Source organism: Bos taurus, chromosome 2 (genome assembly GCF_002263795.3).
Source record: "Bos taurus isolate L1 Dominette 01449 registration number 42190680 breed Hereford chromosome 2, ARS-UCD2.0, whole genome shotgun sequence".
Taxonomy (NCBI): Eukaryota; Metazoa; Chordata; class Mammalia; order Artiodactyla; family Bovidae; genus Bos; species Bos taurus.
The window spans coordinates 32,641,426-32,655,490 of NC_037329.1; the positions used below are offsets into that span (position 1 = coordinate 32,641,426).

At 36.9% G+C, this 14,065-nt stretch overlaps 1 protein-coding gene across 2 annotated transcripts in view; it reads left to right on the forward strand.

Moving 5' to 3' along the window:
* FIGN (fidgetin, microtubule severing factor) overlaps positions 1–14,065 on the forward strand; it is a 131,023-nt gene that overhangs the window by 15,542 nt on the left and 101,416 nt on the right. The window lies entirely within an intron of this gene.

Below are 14,065 nucleotides of genomic sequence, written 5' to 3' on the forward strand. Positions count from 1 at the left end.
GTTCTGTAGCCCCAGATGTTTCCAGATTCCAGTAATAACTCGGCCCAGATATTTACAGCTTAATTTTCTGTGCATGTGCACTTGTCCACAAATGGCTCCTACTTCCCATTTTCTGTTGGACAACTGGGCCACTTAGAGGTACAGAAAGTGATTTCAGCGTAGGTGGTGACAAACATTAATGGTTATAATAAGTTGCTTCTAGAAACTTTGATCACTTAAAAAAATAGGCTAATTCTTAGAGGATTTTATATTAAGAAATAAATTATTAAATGGCATTTTCCTTTACAGATGGAGGTGGGGGGAATAACGTCTCCCCATCCCTCAGAATTATATTCAGCCTCAATCTACTGTGTGATAGAAGTAATTTTTTTTTTTTAATGTGTCTTCTGGCACTGGTTGAGTTATCATGCAGGCTGCTAGTTTTCTTTGCATTACTACTCCACAGTTTCTCTTGTTCTTACTAGAAACTAAACAAATGGAAAATAATGATTGGTAACCATCTGCTGTGCAGAAACTTCACATAGAGCAGTTAACTCTATTTTGTAAAACAAGACCAAATGAGTGAATTATACTGTTGCCAGTAAATAGCAACATGAAGTAGAGCGTTCCTTTGGACAAAGCAGGAGCATAGGGAGCCAGCATTTATTATGGGAAGTCAGTTGGGTGGGCTGTGGGGTTGAATGTGGCCCAGGCATTTGTGTGTGTGTGTGTGTGTGTGTGTGTGTGTGTACTGCACTGTGTGAAGAGAATGGTGGTTTCCTCTCTACCTGTACCTCGTGTCTCCATTCTTGCCCTCATAATTCCAATCAAGTGAATCGAATCAATGCATATGCAGATAAATCAGTTCAGTCACATCGACCTATATCTTTTTGTTTGCTTAAAAAAGTCAGAATCCATAAAGCCATAGAGAATAAAGATTTATAAAAGTATGTAGGCTTCAGATCAGAATCGTGTTTTTTTCCTCACCTATACATATTATAATGACTAGAGGCTAGCCATTTGGGCTTTAAATCATTCTGTGGTCTTATCCTTTGCCTAAAGAATACTGGGAATCAGATTGAGTATATGTCCAAAAGATATTGACGGGCAATGATTATTCATATAGTTGCTGTTGAAGTATGCATGCTATATTGAGGGAGGACACGTAATGGAGTAGACAGAAGCAAGTGGTTACAAAGAATTTATTCAAATGGACCAGGTAATACTTGTTTTATAGGTGTCCATATAATCAATCAGTCTCTTTCTCTCTCCCTTTCTCCATCTATAAAACCTGTTTATCAATGTACTTAGACATTCAAAACATACATATTCTCTCTACCTTTCACTTACTCGATACTGGGGTTTTGCCATACAGCAAGAAAAGTTGTTTAAAATGGGCAGTATATTGAGTTCAAAGGACCCATACAGTTCATAAATTCTCTGGTGTCTACTGGATTTTTCATCAGGGAGACTTCCAATAAAAATGATCTATTTTAGAAATAATATTGTTTAGTAGGTTGAAATGTGGTGTAATAAAATTAGACCTTCAGTCTTCTAAAGTTACTACTTAGATGGCACCCTTGGGATGGTAAAATGGCTGTATAAGCAGATGAATCAGACAGCTCCACTGATGGGTACATTTGTCAGTCTCTGTTACAGATATAATATATTCTTATATCTGTAATCCTGACACTGTTACATCCAAATGAAATCAACATGAGGTTGTCATCTTTAAGCAAATATGTTAAGTGTTGTCTTTTGTGCTTTGGATTTGAAAGAAAGGGGCCCAGGGGAGGCCGCATCATGCAAATGGAACAAATCCCATTTCTTCTGAGCTGTGCTGTTTTCCCCTCCATGGCAGCTGGCTGTGTTATCTTTGTGTGTTTCTCTGAGTGCTGACAATTCTTTCAGTGATCTAAGTTAGGGCACATTAGAAAGTGGAAGCAGCTGTCTGTCGCTATACTGAGAGACGTGTTTGCTCTACTGCAAAGATGAAGGACCATGAATCCTTGACACACTCCCCCCCCTCCCCCCTGTACTTTCCAACATGATCAACATTCAGACGCACAGATTGTCTGCTTGGACAGTTTTTTGTTCTGACTGACAGCATCTGGCATAGACAAATTTAAAAATACATAGCATGCCACGCTTGGAATTGGAACATCCCTTCTTTATTAATCTTCTCATTTAAACCATTCATTTACATTTCAAGAAAGGTTACAGCTTGATATGGTTGAAACGTTGATTTTTAAATGAATAACCTTCTAATGAAATGTCTTGAATGAGTACCAAGCAGCTAGTGTTCATTAAAAATTACACCCGATTAACATGGCCTTGAGAGCCTGAGAGGAAAGGGATTTCTTATTGTTTTAATCCACAGTGCAATCCAGTGTTTACCTTTCTGGCACAAAGCGAATAGAAATGATGCCTGTACTTGCAACACTTCTGATATTGAACACAACTATGATATCACCCTTAAGCCGACAAAACACTTGGCCTTGTTTAATCAGCTTTCTTTCCCTTGGAAAACCCCCAGAGTGTTAAAAAAAAAAAAAAAAAAAAAACACACCAAAATATGCCTCGTTCAGATCCTCTCTGTCTCCACATCCCATCTTCTCCCCAGCCCAAAATACTACGTCTCTATGCCCAAATCAGAAAGAAAAAAAAAAGACCAGTATGTTTTCAGATGGAAAAGTGGTAGAAAAATGCCTTTAGATTAAACATTCCCCCTGACCCCAGGATGGTGGATATACATTTGTTTGTCTGCATTACTTTAGTAATAGGAAAAAAAAGTGCAAAAATCACTCAGTTTCTCTGCCTCTTGTCAACCCCTCCAACACACTCAACATTTCTTACCCATTTTCAATTCCACAGTCAACCTTAGCAACATGCTTGTCTAGCATTTATGTAAAAATAATATGAAAATTGACCATATCAGTCAGTCTGTAGACTTTGAGTCCAGAGGTGGGGGTGGGATTGGGGAAGGAAGGAATCCTCCTTTCATCCTACATTTTAGACTTTTCATATCACTGCAGATTTCAGCCATCAGTACTCAACTGCCAGTGTGGCTGAAACAGTTCTAAGGGGTGTATGGAGGGAGGGCTGGTGCAGAATTATTATTTTCTGTTTTTAAAAAAACTGTTCAAGTGCTAGGTAGTAAATATGTAAAGCAAGCATGCTGGTTAACTTGGGAGAATAGGCTTCAGAGAGAAGTTCAATTAACAATTGTAGGCAGAAGAGGTGATGTATTTCTTCAGCATGTGTAAGAGGTCATTTGCTTTAGGATACATTTAGGTGAATTTGAGAGAAATAGATGCTGAAATAAAAATGAAAACAGATTACAGTTTCATATCAAAGGCACTTTTACATTCTTGAATATGAGGGGGAAATGACACATTTTACTCCATGGATTATATATTATTTTTAAATTTTGCTATTTTGTGTATTGTGAACTTACTTCATTTAAACCGTTCATTTAAATAAATCTTGGAAATTAATGTTGTCTTTGAATCTAGAATCAGCTTATCACTTCACCCCTCAACCTAGATCTGGGCTCTAGAAATTAAGGTAGACACTGTTTGGTTGCTGTTTTTCTTTTCTTTCTTTCTTTTTTTCCCCCAAGAAACTAATGGCAAGGGATCAAATCACAGTATATCAGTTCCAGTATTTTGATTGCCAGTAAATGTTTTATAATTAACATTTTAAATATAAATTACTTCATTTGTTATTTTCCATTTTGATTTTTTTTTTAATGATCAGGTTTTAAAGGTGGTGTCAATGTGCATCTGTAAGCAAACTGGGAATGGGTTAGAATACACAATTCCCTTGTGTAAAAAGTCAGGTTTAGCAGTAATGCTTTTAATCTGGACTTGTACGGGATTCAGAAGCATCCATAGATCTGCTCCAGTAATTACCATACCCCAAGTGGCACTGGAAGAGACATTTGCCTAAAAACTTGATGTCTTCATTACGCTGTTTACATTTTAATTAGAAACATGAAAATTACTGATTCATACAGACAACTATAGTTTAAGTGGTTTCGTTTACCATCCAATAAATCATAAAAAAAAAAACCCACAGTTGGCATAAATAGTTTACTAGGAATCATTCATGGGAATAATGTGTTGGCACTATAAGCTGCTTAAAATATGTTTTTATTTTACCAGAGGTAGAATTTGCATATAAATTAGAGAATGGCATTTTAAGTTGACAGTCATTTATGCAGAATACCACCCACATGCAAATACATATATGGGTGGGTGTGTATACTTTTTGTGAGTTTATAGAGTTTTGCAGTATTGTGGATGTGCACATGTACTCAGCCTAGTTGATCAGTTGCTTTTTAAAATGCACTGCCGTTTTTAAAATCCATTCAGAAATGTAGGTGTTCTAAATCTGTCCATCCACAAACACATCTTTTATCTGATAGGTAATATCAACTTTGCACTAAGGAAAAATGTTTATTTGTTGTATGCATATGTCTCGAAAAGGAATTGCCGTTGCATTTGCTCTTTCCTTCCGCTTTCCTCTCTCTTTCATTCTCCCCTAATTTCTGCATGTACCTGTCAACACCGCTGCCCTAACATCGCTTCCACTCCGAGTGGCTAGACTGAAGCAGGGTGGCTGTCAGGGTCCATTCCTGAGTCAGCAGCACGACTATTGCCTGAATTTTGCCACAGTCACTCATCCAGTTTTCCCCTCCCCAGGGGACAAGTGTCCTCCTTATCAGTGAAGAGGAATGACCCTTCTGTCTGGCATGCTCAAAATCCCGAATCTCCCCACTTCAGTTCGTGAGTTCAAATCCCCCCTCCTGGATACAGGGCTGGGACTCCGGCTAATGACTCTAAGATACAGAGGGTCAGCGCACTGGTGAGCTGGAGTGCTGAGGCATTGTGCGAGCTGAGTTGTACGTTTTTCCCTTGAGCTGAGTTGTACATTTTTCCCTTAAGTGTACAGACTCTTCGTCCCCTCCACTCCCCTCCCAAACCCTTTACTATAGATCAATATTATGCAAAAACGAACCAGGAAGAGCTACAGCCATTAAAAGCCATTTTTCTTTTCCTCATCTTTGTTAGAAAGTTATTGACCATGGCTGAAGAAACCTCTGTTGTTTTTTGTTTATTGTTTTGTAGTTGAACGGAAGCAGACAGTAAAGTTCGTATTTTAGGCCCATGGGCTATAGGTAAAAATGAATTCTAAAAAATACTACATAGGAGGAAGAATCTACATATGGGTGTTCCACTTGAAATGTCATAGCAGTCATGGTTTCAAACTTCTGAATGTGAATGTGTTACATTGAGGCCCCAGCTTAACTGCATGATGTGATTTTCTGGGAATTCATGGGAATAAAAGGAATTCTCACAAGGTGGCTTCAGTTGATAGATTTGTGCTTCATTTCTGCGTTTTTGGTGTGTCTTTTTTAAAGTTCTAGGGGGCTGCCAAAGTTTTAAGATGCTAATCAGGTATTTTGTGTAGTTCACAAAATTTTAGATTTTAATGAAAAATCATGAGGAATATTTTCACCATCATCAAAGAAATTGGTCCAGGTAATCAGACTGAGACTTTTAAAAACAGTTCTTAATGCTTTGCAGTTACCGGGCAGAGTCCCTGAGCACATCACTTACCGGAGTAGTGAATTCATGGGCATATGCTCATTGGTTTGTTTGGCTATGCCTCTTTTTTTTTGTGGGGGCGGGGGCAGGCAGGGCACTTAATAGGCCTCAGAATTTCCAAGAGGTGATTAGATACAACAGTCGATGTCGGTAAGGACAGAAACATGCCGCTGCCTTGTACACGTGGCAAAATTCGAATAGTTCTGTGCTGTCTGGTAAATCCCGTCTGCTTTATGCAGTGTGGCCCGAAACAGTTGTGTGGTGAGGGAATTCTGGCTGCTGGCCAGCCATTGACTATGAGATCCTGGGTACCTGAGAGCTTATCAGTTCTTTCGCTTTGTAAAAGAAAAAAGTGATGAAAATGTTGGTAAACTGCCATGAAGGTTTAAGGCTGCTGGAACAAGGAGCCGTGTAATCAGATTGGAAAATGGAGCGCTGGATTCTCTGCATGGAGAGCAGCCGTCTGTGGACCCCGTGAGCTGCTGTGCGGGTGCCCGAGCTGACCACGTTGTTAGCAAATCAGCTTGTTTGCGGCAGCAGCAGGGTGGAAAAGACCAGAGCTGGTGATGGTATGTAACGGAGGGAGAGCTCTTGCATGGCACAATCTCATCAGCTTGCAATTAGCTCGGGCTCTACAGTCACCTTCTTCATTTTCTGCTCCCCCACCCCACCCCCTTTGTGTTAATACCTTGCACTTTAAACAATTAAGTAAGGGAAGTAATCTTTCAAGCAAGTCAAAGCCATCCTTTAATTTTATCACCCTGCTGAAAAAGTATCAGGTGGTCCATTGGTCTTCATCAGAAGCTGGAAATTCTCCGGCTCACTGTAGCATAGAGAGGGGCTTTAACCAACTGGTTTTTGAGATAATCTTTCACATATCTTGGCAAGGGGGACAGAAAACGGTATAGCATTCAAACTAGCATTGAAGTTAAAATTAATGTGAGGGGGCATTACAAGTACCTTTTGGTTTATATACAGTAGTGAATCTGTTTTATATTTTTAATAACCAGAGGCAGTCTGTGTGTGTGTGTGTGTGTGTGTGTGTGTAAGAGAGAGATCTGTGTGTATATATCTCATCTGTAAAATCCTTTCTGCTATTTATTTAGGCATTTCTATACAGCACCTTTCTGAAGGCTCTGATGACACAGCCACTTGTAGTGATAATTCCACTATTTCACCTTTAGCGAACTTGATTCACTAAGGTTTAAAAGAACAAGGATATCATTGCTGATCATATGTGTTACTTGTTAATCCTTTAAAATAAAATTCAGATCATGTGGGGGAGAGGTGAGAAGAGCATAGGTTTGCAAAATCAGTATAATAGTTTTATATATTACTTAATTCAAGGACAGCGACTTCTTAGATACTGCTTAAAAAAGACTTTATCTAAATAAAATGTATCTTATAATAATATTACTTAAGCTACCTTATATCAGTTTATCTCTTCCAGAAAGCTTCTGCTAAAATATTATCCATGATATGGTATGGTTTATTAGCAGTTTGTCGTAAGATAGAAAATGGAAATTATTTCATGAATGTTTCCTTTAGAAAGCAGCATAGAGAATGATAATGTGAATTTGCTTTTAATGGTTATTAAGGGATTAATTGGAGTATTTTAAGTGATTTTTCTCAAAAATAGTAAATTCCTTTCTGGGGATTGTTTGTATTAATAAAAATGAACAGTGATAATATTGTTGGTGTTTGATTACATTAGTTTCATATTTGAATTCTCTCCATGTTGTCAACATAAGAATTTATTTGCCCTTATTAAATGACTCGATAATACTGATAAACTCTGTCTTATTATTTCCCTTCAGAAAAAAAACTAGCAATTTATGACCAATCGTTTGGACTCAGGATTTTTTTTTTTTAATTTAACACAGGATTCAGAAAGGTTAACTGTTCATGTACTAATGCTGTGTGAAAGAGAACATGACTTCTGTTTTGCTATACTTATTTGATTGTATGTCTTAGTTTTGTCTTTGGAGGAATGAATTGTTTGATAGAGAATGAGAACAGGTAATACAAAGTGCATTTAAACTTAGGTAAGCTTCTACGTTTGCCTCAGGGTTTTACTGGTGTTGCATCAATGTGTTCTTTTATGTGTGTGTTTTGAACTTTTTTTGTCTTTAATTAAAAAACTGGATTAAAAGAAACACATCATCTACACACATCTTATGCTGCAGAGATTCACTTTATATTCTTTTAGAGGACAAACTCCATTAGATATGCACTTACTGTACATCGGATTGTAAATCTTACAATTTAATGGTAATTCAGTGAGCAGTTATTGCTTCAGTGGCCTTTTTTCCTTCTTTTTTGTCCCATCTCACTTGTGAAATAGGGTTCCCCTTTACAAGTGTCACATCCATAGATTCATCTTTTGTACTTTGTAGTTTTCTGGTGCATCATTCTTAAGTTTAAAAAAAAGGCAAAGCAGTGATGGAGGAACCATGTGGTGGGTGAGGAGTGTGTGTGTGTGTGTGTGTGTGTGTACAGCAGGGGGAGGTGTATAGAATGAGGGGTATCATACTTAACGCTACTGAAAGAGACAGAGAGACCCAAAAAGATACAGGAACTCTAGCAACAGAATACCCAGGACTGTTAGCATCAGTCTAACAGATTAATGTCTTTTTCTAAATATGCATTTCCTCTAATCTCATTCTCAATCTAATGTTTAGTTTTCCTTAACAGATTGCATTCTGCACTCACGTTCCTGGAAGTAGAAATGATATCTGATTGGTACAAGTCTCTTTTCCTTACTTACATTGTTAATATTCTTATCCTTTTTGGACATTGAGCTACTTCTTTTTTGTAGAAACAATATACACATTCATAAAAAAATTATAAAGGGATTCTCCTTTTGAAGATAATGAGTTCTTTTCAGGAACTGCAGGTTACATGGCGCACAAATGAGCTCTAAGTGGGGGGATTTAAAGTCCTGCTACAGCATTTAATTTCTTGAGGAAAGGAGTTCAGTTCAAGGTTAGCCTGTTATTGTGGCACTGGCAACTACTTCTCGCGTCCCTGTTCTTCTGCCAGCAGTTCTGCACAAAAGACAGTCATTTTTATTTAATACGCAGGGAGGTATTAATCACTGCAGTATTTTCTTGCAAAAATTTATCTTATCATATTCATTGTTTCACTACCCATGACAATAATAGGTGTTTAATTACTCAATAAGAGGCACTTATAGATTCCATTTTTCCTGTGAGTTGGACAAATGGTATTGATTTTGTACTTTGATGCAACATGAAACTGTATTAAACACAATTAGAATTCCAAGGCTGGTAAAATGTACATTTGTTATGGTAACTGGACTTGCTTTGAGGATCGGCAAGCATCTTCTAAATCAGGCAATGCCTTTGGTGTAAAAAGGATATTTGATTTTATTGCTGCTCTGTGGTTAAATTGAATGCTCTTTTTTTCCCCTCATGTTGTGTGAATGTGTGTATGCACGTGCACAAGTGTGTAGGTTTCAGTTTTAGTGGAGCAATAAAGAGTTTGTATGAAATGAAAAGATTTGAAGTGGATGGTTCTTTGTAGTCAGACAAACCATTGTGTACAGGTGAACACTGCCTCTGTGTAATCTTGTAATTGTGTCTCTTGAGCTAATGCTCTAGGTCTTTATTTTACCAATAAATAAGTTATTACCTGGGGTGAGGGTGGGAACTGTACTCGATGAAATGGCACCTTCATCTCATGCTGGATTCTGGTTTACTTCCTTTTAAGGTGATGAGGAAGACCTCCAAATCCCTGTTGTGTCATAAGTTAAACATTGGGTTTTGTTAAAATTGGAGCTAAATCAAACCTTTCATTTAGCCGACACTATTATGTCACAGTCAGGCAGCGTGAGATCTTGCATAGAACTAAGCTCAGTTCTGTTCTGTTGCACTAGTCCAAGTCGGCCTGGGTTTGCTTTCCCTTGCTTCTCACAAACACATTTCCACCTAAAGCTGGTACATCTAAAAATTCTAAAACCATAATTTAAGAGGACTCTCTTTTTCAGTGTGTTAATTGCCTATGATTTTCAGCTCCATGCAGATTTATTTCCTGTGGAGGAAGGTCATTTAGCCTTACCAAAATAAAAAGCAAAATAAACCAAGGACAGTCCAGAGGTTGCTTAATCTTCATATTTTTCACTAATGTGTAGCTTATATACTTGCTAAATCTTCCTTTGTATTTCTAAGTACTGTAGACCTCCAAACTGGAATTTCAGTTTTGGAGAATTGTATGAATGACTTTTAGCCTCAGGAAATGTAGAGGTTGCTCACTGACACAATTGCTTTCTGCATCAGGGGGATATTTTATTATCAGAACTCTAATGATTACTGCTGGAACATTAATTGATCTCACTACTTTGGAACAGAATTTTAAAAATTTGTGTAGCGGGCACACAACTGTAGGAAAGATTCTACGAGTACTTCTCATTTGCTTCATGCTACAGAAACAGTTGCAGTCAGTGTGTTAGTGTTATTCGAACATTCTTTATTCAGTTAATATTTGTATTGTTATTTTCCTTATGGGCTATCATATGACAGCATATGTTAGCATTTTGTAAAGCAGTGAGAAAATAAATATAAAAAACAGTTTACATCTGGCCTGTGTGTTTCTTTTTTTTTTTTTTTCCTTGTCCTCCTGGAACTTCCAAGAGTGAGAGAAAAAATAAATTGATAGGCCTGCCCATTTTAAAACACTATTCTATTTTTTGCTCATAGATATGAGAAGAAAAGCCAACTGTGATTCCAGAAGCATGTGGTGTGTGTTTATTTTGCTTTATTGGGGCTGGGCACATACTGGAAAGAGGGGTTTTCTGTGCTAGTGCAATCTGAGGTCTGTAAAGCCCTGTGCAGATAGATACTCGATCACATAGCACATTCCTCCTTGGGCTCAGCAGCTCGGTGGGGAATGCTGTAGTTTTTAATGGGGAATCAAACTTTGCAGGGGATAATAAGAATAGTAGTAGTTTCCAAACCTTTGACCTTTCTCCTACATATTACAACCAAGGTCCTCTTGATTATCTGACTTTGGGTCCTAGGTGCCTAGCGATTGGTTTGTATCCTTTCCAAATGCACTGTTGTGTGTTTTATATTTCTCCTTAGACAGATCATTTAATTATTGAGTAATGTGAGTGTAGTTTCAATTATCACATGTAATTAGCTAGTTGCAAAGTGGATTACGTCAAGAAATGGTATGAAGGCTGTTCCGTGGCTAAGTATTACTTTTTGGGTATATTTTCACTGCAAAGAAGAGTGCATGGTTGCTAAGGAGTATCTGGATTTGGATGGGGGCTGCACAGTTCACTTTCCTGCAGGGCAGATGTGTTCCATCACTGTGTTTGCCAAGGTGCAAGTTGGGTGGTGCAAATGGAAATTTGGCTGAACCCAAGTCCTCAGTATGGCACTTGGGTTGTGCGAAGACTGACACTCAAGTAGGAAGAAAGCCATCTCCATTTTCACAGTCCTTTTCCTCAAACATGGTTTTCCCTGCTGTTTATAGCCTGCTCACTCCTCTATTTAAAGTAGGAGCTGGGTCTGATGATCTTCTGATTATTTCCAGCTGTAAGGTTTTTGATTCCATAATGTCTCACGGCAATCATTCATACAGATAGAAATATCTGATCTGCTTTATTTTCTAGATGAGAATAGCAAAAATGATACCAAAAGTTGGTTATAATAGGTTTTATCTCTTCTTAGCAAGGAGCTCAATCTCTCCTAGTGGGGGAAAGCTAGGTGCACAAAACAAATGCATGTTCTTCAAGCTTTACTTATGCTGGCATTAACATCAGTCACACCCATCCTCAATCAGTTGACCACGTATTTGACCAGGCAAGCCAGTCATTTCAACTCAAGGATCAACTGGAGAGACTGAATAGAGGATATCTTGGAATCTTCAGGAGAAATCCATTTTGAGAACTTTACATTTGTTATCTTGCCTTATAGAAACTTTCTACATCCCTGTGAACAATAAATAGAGTCTATATGCAGCAATAGCTTTTTAAGTATTTGTATCATAAGTAACTTCGGAAGCCCTTAACTTTCTTCCTTTGGGACAACCTAGTCTCCTTTGTGGAAGCATTCATTGTCTCCAGTGTGTTAATACGTCTACCTTCTTTTCCTTTTTCTGCGCTTGCAGAACTCATCCTCCCTCCCTCCAAACCTCGACACTGCCCACCCTTCCCTACCGTCCGGCAGAGTCCTCCTAACCTTTCAGCTGTCTGAATAAAGAATCAATAAGACTATTAAAGCCATTTGGAACTTTTTAAAAAAGAGAAATAATATTTTAATTACTCCTGACATGCCAGTTTGAAGCCCATATCCTCCTTTATGACAGTTCAGTTTAGAAACTACATTGCTTCATTTCAGTAACTTTATTACCATTTGTCTCAGAGATTGCTATTTCGCCTTGGCCACAGATTTCATCAGTTGCCCAGTTCACCTTTGTCCACACTATACTTGTGAAATGACCTCGTCCGTTAGTGCTTGTCAATAGTAAATTGCTATATTCTGCACCTAGAAACACACCAAATGACTGCAACTCTTTATTGAATAACTGAGTTTATACTTAATTTTTTAAAATTAAAACTTAACTGGAATTGTCTTAATTACTGCTAATACCAATTAATTAAGGTGCTGGTTAGGGTTGGCTATTGCAGACGTCATTATTTTTGGTAGTAGGAATGATGAGCATGGGGTACTGTTCATGTTCTTATGATGAGAATGTTTTCTTTGGTGTTGGCCCCCTCTAATTTTCTAACTCATCTTCCAAAATGACAGTGTGAAATACTCAAGGTTCAATTATTCTGATGACATCATATTAATTTTCTTTTCAAGAATTCTCAGTGACTGCATCATCTCTTCGCAGAAGCTCTTTTTAAATGCTAAGAAATCTGTGCTCTTACAATATACAAAAATCATAATATCAAAATGTGGCTTCTTTTCCTAGCAATAATTATTAAAAGAATCTTAAATATAATTTTGTTTTGAATAAATGTAACAATGTATTGGGGAATACTCAAATTTATGATTATATCAAGACTAGATGTAACTGTTAAATACCTAATTTTCTTAACTATAAACTTATATTTTCACTGTAAAATTTACATGAAAAAGAAAAATAATGTCCACTGCTCACCTCTTTCCACACATAGCTGAGCTCTTTGGTCTCTTTAGCAAAGCTTTTGCCATAAATAGGTCACTGTTATGTTGCCTGAAAATTAAGTTAAAATAAAAGAACAGTATTCTTGGAAATCTCATTTTTATGAAATTTATAATGATTACCAAATATTACTGTTACTTTCCAAATGCTGTTTGACATGTACTTAGCCGTGGCTGAATAATTCCATGAAGATTATTTTAATCTATGAAAATCACTTAAATTCCAGATTCTGTCTTGTCTGGGTTTTTCATCTTTTTTGTTTTGTTTCTATATCTTTGAAATAACCTGGTATCAGACAGTTTCCCTACTAAAATAAAATGCAAAAATTTTTGAAGATAATACTTCTGACAGATAACCATGGTAAACCTGGTTGTTTTCATAATATTCTTAATGTCCTGAAATAAAAGTGTTTGAAATTTTATTCCTAAATAGAAATTAAGAGCAATTGTATAATAATTGCGTAATTGAATTGATATTAGCCAATGAAGACAGGAAAGAAGCATTAAATTTCTCCCTTACAAATGCAACTGGTGTGATGCTGCCATTGCTGTGACATTCAGGAATATGAAAGTTTTCATTAGTTTGCTTATACCTTTGGGCGTATTTGCTATGTATATACATTTTTTGTTTGTTTAAAATGGAATCATTGTTCTAGAAAAAATTTAATAAAAACATGTTTGGAAATGAAATTTTCTCAGATTTTCAGCCACAAAGATTTCCTCAGTGATGCACAATAGCTAATATTTCAGTGTCGCTTTTCTTCAGTGATTCTTAGGTTGCATGGAAGCTTAGGACAGAATTCTTTCTAATCAAAAACATATGTAATCTAAATGAAGTTTGTTGGAAGATATGCAGAGAGTAGTACTGTGGATTTTTAAATAGTGTATTTTAGATTCACTTTACAAAAAGAAAAATTAGCATAGACTTAGGCTAAAATAAATATAAACATTTTCACCTGCTAGAATCATCTTGTTTAGGTTTATTTTACTAGATGGTACTTAAATTACTCAGTAAGTGCAATAGTCACATTTAATAGACAATCTTTGAATGGATTCTTTGTGCCTATTAATAGTGTCACAGTTTAAATAAAACTATTAAGCCGCCACCTTTTACATCTTTGGGTTTACCTTGTTGAATGTTTGGGGCAAAGGTTCAAGCATTTCTTTTCATGTACATGATCAGTAGCTGCTCTTAATCAAAATCTAGTTCTTTAAAAAAAACTCGTTTACAAATAATAATGAGTAGAAATTACCAACATGGACAACTAGATGAATTGTGGGTTCAAGTTTACTGATAGATAAGTTAAACATTAGAGC